Here is a 16,112-nt window from a genome sequence, read left to right on the forward strand (position 1 = left end):
AGGTATACATGATAGGACTAGAATTGCCTGTTTTGTGATGCCTTAGTCTAGGGAGATTGCTTATATGAGATATTTGGTAGCGTGCAAGTAGATAGTGCATACTAGAGGTAGAGTACTCATTATTCGGGATTTGGGGAGGAAGATTTGGGACGAATACTGATACGGTGTGGTCGGTAGTATTGGGCCCGTACTATCGAAGGCACCGGATCAGTGGAAGACTCAAATAAGAATCCCTGGAAATCGGAGACTGGGTAGGGCGCGCATCGAGTACAATTGTACTTGGTGGAGTCTCTGATGATTTTATGTTGTATTTCAGAGACATCATGGTTATCACACGCAATGGGGCGAGTTCGAGCGGTGCGAGTGACGAGGAGATTCGTCAGATTATTCAGGAAGAGGTAGCTGCGGCGGTCCGGGCTGAGATCCCGGAGATGTTTGGGTCTATTAAGACCACGTTGATGGAGGAGTTTGAGGAGCGGTACGCCGCACTTACTGAAGCTGCAGTTGCTGCCGCTACCGCAGCGGTGGCTGCTGCCAGGCCGCAAGGGGGTGATTCATTACTATTCAGGGAATTCAGCAACACGAAACCCCCTGAATTTGATGGGACGCAGGATCCGATTGCAGCTATGAGGTGGATCGCCGACATCGAGGGGTGTTTCTATACTTGCTCATGCCCGGAGCACTTGAGGGTACGGTTCGCCTTGAACCAGCTCCGTCTGGGAGCGAAGGATTGGTGGAAGTTCGTGACAGCGAACTTCACTCAGGCAGAGATTTCGGCGGTGACATGGGAGAGGTTTACGGAGATGTTCAGGGATGAGTACGTTCCCCCGGTAGAGAGGGAGCGATTGATTCAGGAGTTCTTGACCCTTAAGCAGGGTACTGATTCCGTGGCAGTGATCACACGGAAGTTTCATGAGAGGGCAATGTTCTGCCCCGAGCTGGTATCTACGGAGCAGTCGCGGATGAGCCGCTATTTGGGTGTTTTGAAGAGGGAGATTCGGGAGTTTGTGTCAAACTCCACCTATCGTACTTTCACTGAGCTTCAGGCGAACGCCAGGAAGCGCGAGATTGAGTTGGAGACTCAAGCGAGGGAGGAGGCTGAGTCTCGGCAGGTGGATCGACGGCCGGCCCAGTCTCAGCCGGCAGCCAAGCGGACTAAGTTCGCTGATTCGAGGATGGGAGGTTCGAAGGGTCGCACTTGCGCGAAGTGCGGCAAGAGTCACGAGGGGGCGTGTCGAGCTGGTGGTTGCTACAAGTGTGGCAAGGAGGGACATATTGCCAGGGATTGCCCTAAGGGGTTTATGGTTTGCTTTCACTGCAACCACACAGGCCATCGGAAGGCCGAGTGCCCGCAACTTCGTCAGGGAGCTACACCTACTACCCGGACTACTGAGACCCGACCGGCGAAGGTCGAGGCCCCGAGGGCTCGCGGGAGAGCCTTTCAGCTGACTGCGGAGGAGGTCCGCGCTGCGCCCGATGTTGTGGCAGGTATGTTATCATTCACGTATTTAATTAAAGGTCGAAATGTTATGCTTATGTTAATGTATGTGTAGGTACTTTCCTTGTGAACTCTATGCCTGCTCTAGTATTATTTGATTCGGGTGCGAGTAGATCGTTTGTATCGTTAGCTTTTAGTCAGCACATCGGCATTAGTCGTGAGCCGTTGAGTCGGCCCTTGAGCGTTTCTATTGCGGCTGAGAGGGTGATTTGTGCTACGGAGGTTCTTAGGGGATGTGTGCTAGAGATCTTCGGGGTCGCATTTCCGATTGACTTAATTCCTATTGCGATGGGTGATGTTTGTGTCATCGTAGGCATGGACTGGTTGAGCCGATTCAGCGCTGTCATCGACTGCGAGCGTCAGCTGGTGACTATACGAGACCCTAGTGGGGGAGTTCTTACGGTATACGGCGAGGGTACCCGTTCGGGATCAGCTTTTTGTTCGGCCGCCAGGGCGAGGCAATGTCTACAACAGGGATGTAACGGTTTTGTGGCGTATGTGATGGATACGCGGGAGAGTTCCGAGAGACCGAAGACATTGAAGGAGGTTCCAGTGGTGCGCGAGTTTCCAGATGTTTTTCCCGAGGATTTGCCGGGAATACCTCCTGCGAGGCAAGTGGAGTTTGGTATCGATCTAGTTCCAGGGGCTGCGCCTATTGCGAAGGTGCCTTATCGTCTTGCACCTCCAGAGATGCAAGAATTGTCCTCGCAACTTCAAGAGTTGTTGGGGAAGGGATTTATTCGGCCGAGTAGCTCGCCGTGGGGAGCACCGATTCTGTTCGTCAAGAAGAAGGATGGTTCACACCGGATGTGTATCGATTACCGGGAACTGAACAAGGTGACAGTTAAGAACCGCTATCCGTTACCAAGGATCGATGATCTATTCGATCAGTTGCAAGGGGCATCTTGGTTTTCCAAGATTGATTTGAGATCAGGGTACCATCAGGTAAGAGTGCGGGATGAGGACGTCCAGAAGACAGCCTTTAGGACGCGGTATGGGCATTACGAGTTCGTGGTGATGCCTTTTGGGCTCACCAATGCCCCAGCAGTGTTCATGGATCTCATGAACAGGGTATGCAGGCCGATGCTGGACCGGTCTGTGATTGTATTCATCGACGACATTCTGGTGTATTCGCGGTCTAGGGAGCAGCATGAGGGACATTTGAGGGAGGTCCTTGAGGTACTGAGGTCGGAGAAGCTATATGCAAAATTCTCCAAATGTGACTTCTGGTTACGGGAGGTTCAATTTCTGGGGCACGTTGTAAATCAGGCAGGGATATTGGTCGATCCGGCCAAGGTGGAAGCGGTGATGAGTTGGGAGGCACCGAAGTCACCTTCGGAGATCAGGAGTTTCCTTGGGTTGGCGGGGTACTATCGAAGGTTCATTAGGGACTTCTCCAAGATCGCGGTGCCACTTACCAAATTGACCCGAAAGGGTGTTACATTCTCATGGGGACCCGAGCAGCAGACTTCCTTCGAGACACTTCGTCAGAGACTGTGCGAAGCACCAGTATTAGCTCTTCCGGAAGGGATGGAGGACTTTGTCGTATATTGCGACGCATCGATTTCAGGACTGGGTGCAGTGTTGATGCAGAGGGGCCATGTGATAGCCTATGCATCGAGGCAGCTGAAGCCTCACGAAGCGAGATATCCCACGCATGACTTAGAGTTGGGGGCAGTAGTGTTCGCCCTCAAAATTTGGCGTCACTACCTGTACGGGGTTCGTTGTACCATATACACGGACCATAAGAGTTTGAAGTATTTAATGGATCAACCCAACCTAAACATGCGTCAGAGGAGATGGTTAGACGTGGTTAAGGATTATGACTGTGAGATCCTATACCACCCAGGCAAGGCTAATGTGGTAGCCGATGCATTGAGTCGTAGGGCGGAGGGTACTCCATTGCGGGACGTATGTTTGAGATTGACGGTGATGACTCCGGTATTAGATACTATTCGGGGGGCACAGGCCGAGGTTGTAAAGTCTGGGATGCAGAAACAGGAGCGGGTCGTCGGGTTGATTTCAGAGTTCGTTACGGATGGGCGGGGACTTCTGACATTTCAGGGTCGGATCTGGGTGCCATTCGTGGGCGGTACGCGTGTTATTTTGATGGAGGAGGCACATAGATCGAAATTCTCGATCCATCCCGGTGCTACGAAAATGTATCTGGATTTGAAGAAGGAGTACTGGTGGCCTTGCATGAAGAGAGACGTTGCCTGGTTCGTGGAGAGGTGTTTGACCTGCCGTAAAGTTAAGGCCGAGCACCAGAGACCGCACGGTAAGTTGCAACCCTTGGAGATCCCTGAGTGGAAGTGGGATCAGATCACGATGGATTTCATCACCAAATTGCCGAAAACTGCCAGGGGAGTCGATGCGATTTGGGTGATTGTGGACAGGCTAACAAAGAGTGCACATTTCCTTGCCATTAGTGAAAGTTCATCAGCAGAGAAGTTGGCGGAGTTGTACGTGAGAGAGATAGTATCTCGGCATGGAGTGCCGACCTCGATTGTTTCGGATCGCGATGTACGTTTCACTTCCAGGTTCTGGAAGAAATTTCATGAGGAGTTGGGTACTAAGCTGCATTTTAGTACCGCATACCATCCCCAGACCGACGGTCAGAGCGAGCGGACGATTCAGACATTGGAAGACATGCTTAGAGCGTGTGTGTTAGACTTCGAGGGTAGCTGGGACGCGCATCTGCCGTTGGCTGAGTTTTCCTACAACAACAGCCATCATTCGAGCATTGGTATGCCACCTTTTGAGTTGTTGTATGGTAGGAGGTGTCGGACTCCCATTTGCTGGGGAGAAGTGGGACAGAGAGTGATGGGCAGTACAGAGATTGTACTTCAGACGACCGAGCAGATTCAGCGAGTGAGGCAGAGGTTATTGACCGCCCAGAGCCGACAGAAGAGTTATGCGGACAGACGCCGATCCGAGCTCGAATTCCAGGTCGGCGACTTCGTTCTCCTAAAGGTTTCTCCTTGGAAAGGGGTAATTCGGTTCAGGAAGAGGGGCAAATTGGGGCCCCGGTTCATAGGTCCATTTCGGGTAATTGCAAGGGTAGGTCGGGTAGCTTATCGGTTGGAGTTGCCAGTGGAGCTGAGTCAGATTCACAATACCTTCCACGTGTCGCAGTTGAGGAAGTGTATAGCCGATGAGGCAGCAGTGGTTCCGTTAGAAGACATTCAGGTGGATGCGAGCCTGAATTACGCCGAGAGACCAGTAGCTATCAGGGATCGGAAGATCAAGGTTCTACGGAACAAGGAGATACCTCTGGTGTTGGTTCAGTGGCAACATCGGAAAGGATCGGAGATGACTTGGGAGCCGGAAAGAGAAATGCGGGAGCAACATCCGGAGTTATTCGCAGAATGAGAGACTTCGAGGGCGAAGTCTAGTTCTAGTGGGGGAGAGTTGTAACAGCCCGGAATTTCAGGTATTTCTTTAAATTATTTTGGGCACATTTAAGAGGGAACTCGGCGAGTAGGTGCATGACTCGCCGAGTAGGGCCATGTCTTGGTCGCAGTCGCAGATACGCGACTGGACTCGATGAGTCCAAATAAGGACTCGGCGAGTCGACGCTGTTTCAGCTGAACCCTAGCCGTTTCATTTCTGATCGTATATAACGATCTTATGGCCGTCATGTCGCGTCTTTTGGCCGGTTGAAGATACCCTGGGAGTGTGTGAGCATCTGAAGCAAGAGAGAGGACTTGAGAAGGCTTGAAGAGATTGTTAGACAAGGAGGAGCAAGGTGGTGAACAAAGGAATCGAGTACTGGAGGTTTGGAGACACAGGGAACACGTTTCCAGGTAATCTTCGGATCGAAATCTGTAACTTTTACGTTGTATGCGAGTTTAGGGTTTAGGAAACCCATTTAAGGATTTGTTAGATTATATTGTTGTTATAAGTGTTAAAAACCCCTGTAATAGTATATGTGAAAGTCCAGGAAGCCCTATATCTATATACTTCGAAATCATGCGAAATACAGGAGGCAGCGGATTGACTGCATGGCGAGGACTCGCCGAGTCCAATGATCAGACTCGGCGAGTAGCTTGAAGATTCACTAGAACTCGCCGAGTTGTTCTTCAGACTCGGCGAGTAGCTTGAAGATTCACTAGAACTCGCCGAGTTGTTCTTCAGACTCGGCGAGTAGCTTGAAGGTTCACTAGGACTCGCCGAGTTGTTCTTCAGACTCGGCGAGTAGCTTGAAGATCTACTGGAACTCGTCGAGTCGTTCTTCAGACTCGGCGAGTGGTGTCAGGGTGTCTATACTCGTCGAGTTACCCTTTGCACTCGACGAGTCCGGTTAAGAATGACCGTTGACCTGTATATAACTTAGTAGGGTCAGTTGTCTTGTTTGATAAGATCATTAACAAAGGATGTGGTATTATAGGGAACCTGCGGATTAGCGGATCGTGTGCGAGTAGCTCGAAGGGTTTATAGCTTGCATACTACGAGGTGAGACTTCTCACTATACTTCACCCGGAAGGGTTTGACTGTGAGACCGGAAGGTCGTATGTGTTATATTCATGCTATGTCTAGAGAGGTAGATGCTTTATATGTGATGTGTGCTTATGTGTGATGTATGCTTATACGGGCCGGAAGGCGAGACTTTATGTGATAGAAAGGACGGTATGATGTATGACTTATGTGTTATGTGTATTATGTTACATGTGTGATGTTTTATACTATCATGGGCCGGAAGGCAAAATACTATGGGCCGGAAGGCAATCTAATACGGGCCGGAAGGCGATATATATTATGGGCCGGAAGGCGATTATATTACGGGCCGGAAGGCAATGTTATGTGGACCGAAAGGTCCGGGCCGGAAGGCGTATGTGGGTAAGTCGTATACTGGGGAACTCACTAAGCATTTATGCTTACTAGTTGTGTTTATGTTTTTCAGGTACTAGTGATGACCGTGGAAAGGCGCCGGCGTGACACGTACACACTGCCACTGTTGAAGATCCTGGAGATTTATTATTTATATTTTTGAAATAAACTTGGAACAAACCCTTTTGTCGAATAATGATGTTTTGTTTTAAATGAAAATTTTATTTGAAAATTTGAGCTGTTACAGTATTTCTTTTAAATGCCTCAAAATCAAGATCAAACTTTTACTTTGTTATCTTTGTTCTGAAACCAAATATATTTCGGTAATTGACTATTAAAGATTAACATATAAAATAGTTTAAACCAACATCTATTTTTTATTAAATAAAAAACTTTCTCAGTGATCGGAGACATAAAACACGTTCAAATATTAACTCCTATCTAAACAACATAAGTTAGATTCGGTTGACAGACATCTTTTCAGGTGCAAACAAATCTTTCTGACTTAATGGACCGAAAAGACTTTTTAATATGCACAAAAAATAGATCTTTCTCAGTAAAATATGTCTTTCCTAGAATGCTCCAAAAACATAACTTTCTGGCTGAATAAGCTAGAAAGACAATTGTGCCCCCGGCCCGGTTCTCTTTCTTTCTTGGATTATTAATATTTTTTTATTTTTTTATTGAATTATTACTTTTTTGGATTATTATATATTAAGAAATATTATTTTTAATATATAATATTTATGTATTAATTGATATTATTTTATTCAATTATTAATTTCTTTTAAATAATTCTTTTTTTATTTGCTTTTTATGGATTAATTCTTTTTATTAGATTATTATATGTTTATAAATATTATTTATAAATATATAATATTTATATATTAATAAATATTATTTTATTGGATTATTAATTTCTTTAAGTTAATATTTTTAATTTATTTTTTATTGGATTATTTTTTTTACAACACCATTATCATCCTAATACATTTTAAAAAATTTCATCCATCCAACAACTTTCAGACATAAACCGGGTCAAGAATCACAAGTTGAGTTATAAAAAAAACAAAAATTGTTAGAAAGAATAACAACGTAACATCAACTTGAAAAACAATAAACTAAAAACATTTTAATCGTCATTCTATTTGGATTTTTAAATGACTATTCTGTAATTTTGATTTTGTATGACAATTTGTATGTTTTTATAATTATTCAGCAACTTCATCTATCACAATATAGAATAGCAGGGTAATATTGTCATTTTTTATCATTCAGCACAGTCAAATTAGATGTACAATCAAGCAACATGGTTTCTTTCCCTTAAAAAAACTTTCCCTTAATGTTTGACTTATTTTTTAAAGACAAAATTGCAAGAATGGTCCCCGTGGTATGTCAAAACTAACAAGTTTGGTCCAAAATGTGTTTGGCTCGCAAGGATGGTCCAATAGTTTCATTTTGTTGCAAGTTAGGTCCAATTTGGTTTGAACTTTTTTGTAAAGATGATTTTACCCCTTATTATTTAAGTTTTCATTTTTATTTTATTACCAACAATTAAAAATTAATTGAAAATAAAACAAATATAAAATACTCTCCTCCTCCTCCTCCTCCTCTCTCTCTATCTATCTATCTATCTCTCTCTACACCACCGACGACAAAAAGGTACACCGACAGCCCTTCTCCACCCCTCCTTGTTGTCAATCGGAAATCACCCCCTGAGGATCGTCGCTTCCCTTAGCTGCTACTTCACCATTTCTTTCCCTCAACCAAACACCTATGTTCTGATTCCATTCTTCTTCCTTCTCCCTTTGATCCAGTCGTTTCCCCCCTTTGATTTGTAGACGCTAAGGAAGAGAGGAGAGCCAATAGGAGATCGCCGGAGATCGAATCCCTTCTCGTGATCTGTTTGACCACCAGACCACCATTTTGACTACTTTCATTCGTGTTACTTCTTCCCTCTCCCAACCAACAAAGACAAAGAGTAAACCCACAGAGGGTTGTCGGTCTCGATGAACCCCCTTGCACTTCATCTCGATTTCCCAGCCGCATCGGAGCTCCCGTCGATCTACCTTTCGTTCGAATCGATGGTGGGTTTTTGTTTCAGGTAGGGTTTTGTGTGTGGTTTTTGTTTCAAATCTACCCTTCTTCATCTTCGTTTCAGATTTGGAACCAAGAACATACTCACCTTCGAATTTTGGATTTGGGTTTTATTTCAGATCCAAAATCAAGAATGCAGAACACCCATTGTGTGTTTATGTGTGTGTTGTGTTCTACACTCACTGAAAAATGTTCATCAGAGGGATAAGAAGAGTTACACACATAGTTCGATCTTGAAAGATTTTGCATCTACTCCAATCTTAAAAGTCAATTTCATCTAGGTTTACAGCTTGAAGATCGTTCTTGAGTTATTGAAGTTCGTTATTAAGTTCATGAAATCGAGGTTAAGTCTTGATTTGTTAAGAACATACAAGGGCAGAGAGAGAGAGAGAGAGAGAGAGAGAGAGAGACTTTCTTTTTTTTATTTCTGTAATAAAAAATTGAAAAGGGGAAAATACCAAGGGCAAATCCGTCATTATAAAAAGTTTTAAAATTTTTGGACCAAACTCGCAACAAAACGAAACTATTGGACCATTCTTGTAGGCCAAACCCATTTTAGACCAAGCTTGCTAGTTTTGACATATCATAGGGACCATTCTTGCAATTTTGTCTTTTTTAAACAACAATCAATGAATTCAATAATTAAATACTAATAAAACAACATTCATTTGCGAAATAAAATGAATTTTACTATCAAACAAATTAATTGAACCGACCTTGAAAACCGGTTTTCGGTTAGACCGTCATTTCAACCGGTTAAGATGTCAGTCTCGATCGAGCTATTCAATATTTTTTTTAATTGATTTTTTTTAATTGGCTAAATGAAATCCAACTATTCAAATCCATATAAACCAGTTTTGATGGTTTTTTACTGCTTCTATCATACCAGTTCAACCCGGTTTTTGAAGAAACCGTTCTGTTCTATCCGGTCTATAACTTATCATAAAAGAGATTGTTGTTGAACTGCTCTCGTTCCTGTCCCGGCTCCAATAGGTTCAACCGGCCGGTTCGAACTGATTTTTAACAGTGAACAAAATATGTATTCATATACTAAAGATACAGATAAACAAAACAAATAACACGTCACACACAAACCGTAAGCCACTAAGTCTTTGTAATCTCATTTTCATATAACAAATAAATTAAAGATATTAATAAAAAAATCGATATCCGATATCCAAAATATCCGTAAATTTAGAAGGAAGTCCAATTGTTCAAGATAAAGTCGTTCATGTAGAAATTCATATGTTCATCTTGAAGTTATGAAGAAATCGAAGATAAAAGCTGAAAGTCAAGAACGAACAAAAGATTGAAAGGAAAAGAAAGCTATAAACCAATGGGGAGATTGTTACGGCATAAAATTTATGGTTTATACTTTGCTTTTCATAGCTTTTAGAGTTCTAGGTCTAAGTACCGAAAACACCATTGTTTCGGTGTTGTGTGGACATAAATCTCTTAATGATTTTGGTTGGGCTTTGTATTAGGTCTCGGTATATATTGTTTTTGTTTAAGTCATGTAAAAGGGCATTCCATATAGATATATCGAGTTCAAGAGAGAGAGAAAGAAAGAGAACCGAGAGTAATTCATCCTCTTATGTACTAGACTATTATGAATATAGTGTGCATTGAAGATTTGGTAATTGTGTTCTTGTTCCATATTATGATTTGTGGTATTCACTAGATTGGGATTCCACACCAACTCTTGTGATTTCGATTGATACGCAAAATTGGGTTTTACAATTATTATGCAGTTAATTAACTTTTTGGGGAACCTAATCGTTATATAAACTTAATAATTGGTATCAAATAATAGGTTTTCTTATTGTAGAACATATATCACATGTTTTCACACGTGCGAGTGTATGAGAAGAAATGAACATTGTTGGGAAGTTTATACAAAAGTTAATGCAATTTTCAATACAATCTAAGAGCATGTTTAGGTTGAATTAGTAAAGCTAGCTCTAGTAAAAAATCATGTTTTAGTTAGATAATAAGGCAAGTGTGATGTATTAGAGCATGTTAATATCTTTCAGTACCAACTTAGAATAGCAATCATGAATTACATGAAGTCATACTCAAGTTAAATGACAACATTGAGAACTAGAACTAGAACCATTCCAACAAATTGTTTACAAATTTATTGCATTTTCTACATGTTCTCATATTAGATTGTTATTTTCATTATTAGAATTTTGTAAACAACCCCCCCCCCCCCTTTTGTGATCAAAGTACCTTGCGCAAAGAGGTATAGACTGATTGTGTCGTGTCTGTGTGGTTCGATCTTGCTTTCCTTGTACTACTTTTTAGTGTATTAAAGCAGCATATTTGGAGTCTATTGTACCCTTATCAATTGTTGGGTTTGACACACCTAACACTTATCGATCCATTCTCTAAGCCGATGCCAATGAACATGTTTGATAGTTAAGCATGGTATAAAGGCATTAGATTTATAAATGAAATGGATTCAAGACATTTAGTTTAATTTGTTTTAATTTTGAGAACATTAGCAGTAAAAGTCTAATCTGGTTTAGTGATTATTAAGTGGAGATCTAAATAGATGATGGAGATCAGTCATTTCACTAATTTATCACTGTGTTCTCGAATGTTCATGTTTGCAACCTGTTTTGGTCAAAAATTAATAAACTAATTTTGTAACTAAATTAGTAAGTCTAGAGTGATGGTTGAAATAAGGTAAGTGAAAGTAAGGTGCTTAAGATCTTGAAATATGTCGAAGATCTTGGTTGTGCCCAAGATCCTAGGTAGAAAATTGTTAAGTTCAAAGAATTGTTTAATAAAAGTGTGTTATTTTGTAATGAAAATAAGTGTATTTGTGACAAAAATAGTGTTAAAGTAATAATTTCGATAATGAAAACAGGTTAACAACCAAGAAAATAATGTAATAAGTGGATGTCAATCAAACAACATAAAGTTAATCAAAAGAAATGCAAGAACACGGAAAATTACGAGGAAATCCTTTAATCCTTTTAGGTCTGCGGCATAAAACCTCGGAAGGTGATGAAATCACCTGCCGTAGAACTTATATTAAATCAAAATAAAATTATAGGTGATAGCTTATCTTAGAAATGATGTACATGTGCTCAAGTGTCGAGAGAATCAGATAGAAAGTAATAATTAGAGTATGTGTGTGAATGTCGATCAACTAGTCTTTATATATACAACATTTAAACAAAAATTTTGATATTCTTGGGATCCTCGCTTATCTTTGACTGACCCAGATTTTATGAGGGTCTTGAACATTCATAAGGCGTTGACCACGTGTGTTTTGACCTAGTTTATTCCTTTCTTTTCAAGCTCAAAGTTCTTGCACAATATATCATAAGAAACACGATAACAATCCAAGATATTGATTAAATCCAAGATCTTGGGTTTGTCCCGGAGGTTAATACAAGTTTAAGATATGGAAATAGTAAGTTGAAAATTCTACCCATAACAGAACCCACATCCAAAGTATTAATTTACTCAAACCTTTAAATCCGGTCATACTCATGGAAGTAAGTTGCGATTTAACATGGTCATAGAATATTAGTAGATTGTCCATGGTGATTGGACATAGCATAAGACTGCAACTAATAATCATGTGTACTTAACGGATATCTGAGTATTGGAGTAACCCACACTTAGATATTACTTCATTGACAAATTAACAAGTAACTCTAACATGATAATATCTCTTATTCATCAAACAAAGATACATGGTGATTGGACATACCAAAATTAATTTTTTTGCTGCCTGTGGTGGTCTATCTTTCAAAAAAATTGTTGGGGTATAAAGTTTTGTCAACTCTTGTCTATTGGCAAAAATACCTTTCTCAACCTATCATAAAAACCCATCACCATGGTCTTATAAATGAATTCACTGACTAATAATGTTTGTATATACCATTATCTGAAGAGACATTCAACTATTTGGCATTAGGTTGGTATACTCTCAAAAACCACCTACCAGCCATTCATCAACACTTCACTGTGCACTCAATATAGATCGTATAAGTGCCATATATAAGGAAATTAACTCCTGATATGTCAACCATCTTGAACAAAAGCAACAAAAATATGTTACATATAACAAATATGTTACTAAATAAGCTTGAAACCAAAGAGAACACAAACCATAAGATTCGATTCCAATCATATATATCATCTTAGTTTGTATCTTTCTTCTAAAACCTAGATATGGCATTTTCTTGCATGCTTCAGGTCCAAATAAGCTTCATATTACTTGCAATCATTGGAAATTGAAAGATAATTCAACCATGCATTGAACTCATAGCAATATTACTCCATCCTAATGTCATACAAAAAACTTAATCAGTGATGAGTCAAATAACGAGTCTAATTGCATTACAAAATATACATATTCTTACTGTCATAAGCTATTTACAACTCATATGAATGTAAAAACCTTTTGCACCTACAAATTACCATCTTAAGATATCCAAACTCTTAAAAAATAAAGTTGCTTAGATGAATATTATTTAATAGTAGAATAACCAATATGAAAGTCTTGGTAATATAGTAATTTAACTAGAAGCATTACTGATATAAACTTCAAATGCTCTTTAGCAAAAAATGATAATCCTACCCCCTGATAGATTGTGGACTATTTTATCCATACGTAAGGATTTTTACCCCTGTATAGAGTGGGGATGACCAAAGTATTATACCATCATGTTTTCTGTTATGTGCAGTTACATCCCATGTGCTCGATTCTGATCCAGGAAAAATATGGATGAAATTAGACGATTTTACCCCTAGGTAGGAAAAAAGAAAAAAAAAAGGGTTTCCAGCTTTCTGTAATATGAACTCACATTTTCCTTGGTTCCAAGTCTCCTATATTAGAACCAACTACAAGAATCTTTAACAGGGAAAGAGATTATTTACTATGTGTGTGTGTGTATATATATATATATATATATATATATATATATATATATATATATATATATATATGCAATCATGACAAAAAAAAATGACCATAAATCCCTTACTTTAGTATTTCTTTTCCACTGGTCCTCTCCATGGATGTGTTATCATCAAGAAATCAACTCTTATTATGTTGTTGGTTGTTGTTACATTAGCTTCTCATGAATTGACAAAATTAATGTCTTTGAGGTAGAAGGAAGGAAAACTAACAGGTGTTGTTGGACATGCAAGAAACATAGTTAACATGCCCTTAAGGAGGATGAACTCTACCCCTTCGATTTCACTATTTTTTAGTATTACTTGTTAAGGCATAATGGAAAGTAATAGGCTAGAGGAAATATCAATTGTAAATGCAGTAAAACAATAAGAGAGTGAAGTACCCTACGCATAATTTCCACACCCATCGTCCACCACTGAAAACCGCGAACCATTAGAGTCTCCATAAACCACTAAGACTGCCTCTGCAAACCGCCCCTTTTATAATCAAAAACACCTAGTTGATGCAAATCATGGAAATCTAGGTTAGATGTGATACCTGAGGTTCATTGGTTGTTCTTACGTAAACCCAAATTTATGTATTATTCGATGAACCTTTAAGTGTGGAATCTGGTTTCACATTGAAAAGCATAAAAAAAATTATTGGAAATCATGAATCGATGTAGGAAAAACTTAACTTGTGTCATACCATATTATCCATAGAGAGTATAAGGAAGTGGTGGAGAAAATATATCTATAAAATCAAGCCAGGCTTATCACCATATTTATTTTTGCAAAATGAAAAGAAATCCAGCGTTGTTCAAGAATCAAACCAGAATCGAGCAAAGCGACTGATAGCCGATTAACAAAGAGAGATTTAGGGAAGTGACTGCCTAAATCTATAATTTACCCCACACACACACAATTAAGAAGATAGAGATAGAATGTACAAGCGATGAAGGGATGATACAAACCATGAGTGGTTGTGGAATGGTTTGATCAGGTGGGAGCATGGAACCTTATATTTGATTCATCAACTTTACACTACTAGAAAACATAGGGTTTTCCTACGGAAAATAGCTACGGAAAATTTCCGTAGCTAATTAGCTACGGAATTGCTACGGAATAGCTACATATGCTAATCGGTAGCTATTCCGTAGCTAATTAGCTACGGAATGGCTACGGGATACCTACAAATTTTATTTACCTACTATTCCGTTAGAACTCCGTAGCTAATCCGTAGCTAAGTAGCTACGGATTTTTTTTATTTTTGATTTTTCGGGCACCAAACGTCGTTTTTTTCGCTTCGTTTTTTTCACACCTCTACTATAGATGATTATCTATATTTTCACCAACTTATAGCTATTAATATCGTTCATAAAGTCGTGTGCCCTTTCGGGATCAAGTACTCGTTTCACAGTTTAACATTGTAATGCCTATATTTTTCACCAACTTCTGATGGATTATGTTTTTTTATATATATTTATATACATGAATGAGTTGTGGTATATGTGTACATGTATATGTGTATGTATACATGTTTGTGAGATGTATGTGAACGTATTCATAAGCATTATAGTGTTAAACCACTAAACGAGCAATGGATCTCATATGTATACACGCCTTTATATATGATATTAATAGCTATAAATTGGTGAAAATATAGATAATCATGTATAATAGAGGTGTGAAAAAAATGGAGCGAAAAAAACGACGTTTGATGCCCGAAAAATAAAAACTAAGAAAAATCCGTAGCACATCCGTAGCTAATTAGCTACGGAATAGCTACGGAATTCTAACAGAAAGCATATTCCGTAGCTAATCCGTAGGTAATTAATTACGGATTAGCTACGGAATATGCTTTCCGTTAGAATTCCGTAGCTATTCCGTAGCTAATTAGCTACGGATTTGCTACGTATTTTTCTTATTTTTGATTTTTCGGGCACCAAACGTCGTTTTTTTTTCGCTCCATTTTTTTCACACCTCTATTATACATGATTATCTATATTTTCACCAATCTATAGCTATTAATATCATTTATAAAGTCGTGTATACATACGAGATCCATTGCTCGTTTAGTTGTTTAACACTATAATGCTTATGAATACGTTCACATACATCTCACAAACTCATATACATCATCATCAACAACATCAACATCATCATCACTATCATCATCATCATCATCATCACCATCATCACCATCATCACCACCATCACCACCACCATCATCATCATCATCATCATCATCATCACCACAACCACCACCACCATCACCACCGTCATCACCATCACTATCACCGTTATCACCATCACCATCACCATCATCACCATCACCATCACCATCACCATCACCATCACCATCATCACCATCACCATCACCATCACCATCACCATCACCATCACCATTACCATCAACATCAACATTAATATCACCATCACCATCACCATCACCATCAACATCAATATCAACATCAACATCACCATCACCATTACCATCACCACCACCACCACCATCACCACCACCACCACCGCCACTACCATCACCACCTATTCACCACCATCACCATCTCCATCACCGTTACCATCACCACCATCATTACCATCACCATCATCACACCACCATCACCATCACCACCATCACCATCACCATCACCACCATCACCATCACCATCACTACCACCACCATCATCATTATCACCATCATCACACCACCATCACCATCACCACCATCACCATCACTATCACCATCACCACCACCATCACC

The 16,112-nt window shown here is 40.1% G+C and overlaps 1 long non-coding RNA gene across 1 annotated transcript; it reads right to left on the reverse strand.

Annotated features, from left to right (window-relative positions):
* Nucleotides 1-12,454: 12,454 nt before the first annotated feature.
* On the reverse strand, nucleotides 12,455-14,387 carry LOC145058433 (uncharacterized). The gene is made up of 4 exons (XR_013686390.1): nucleotides 14,320-14,387; nucleotides 13,435-13,862; nucleotides 13,255-13,301; nucleotides 12,455-13,155 (listed from the first exon to the last, which is right to left on the reverse strand). It is a non-coding gene; the product is annotated as an uncharacterized LOC145058433 (long non-coding RNA).
* Nucleotides 14,388-16,112: the final 1,725 nt, after the last annotated feature.

The sequence above is a fragment of the Lactuca serriola genome, chromosome 6 (assembly GCF_051521515.1).
Source record: "Lactuca serriola cultivar US96UC23 chromosome 6, Lser_US96UC23_V15, whole genome shotgun sequence".
Classification (NCBI taxonomy): domain Eukaryota; kingdom Viridiplantae; phylum Streptophyta; class Magnoliopsida; order Asterales; family Asteraceae; genus Lactuca; species Lactuca serriola.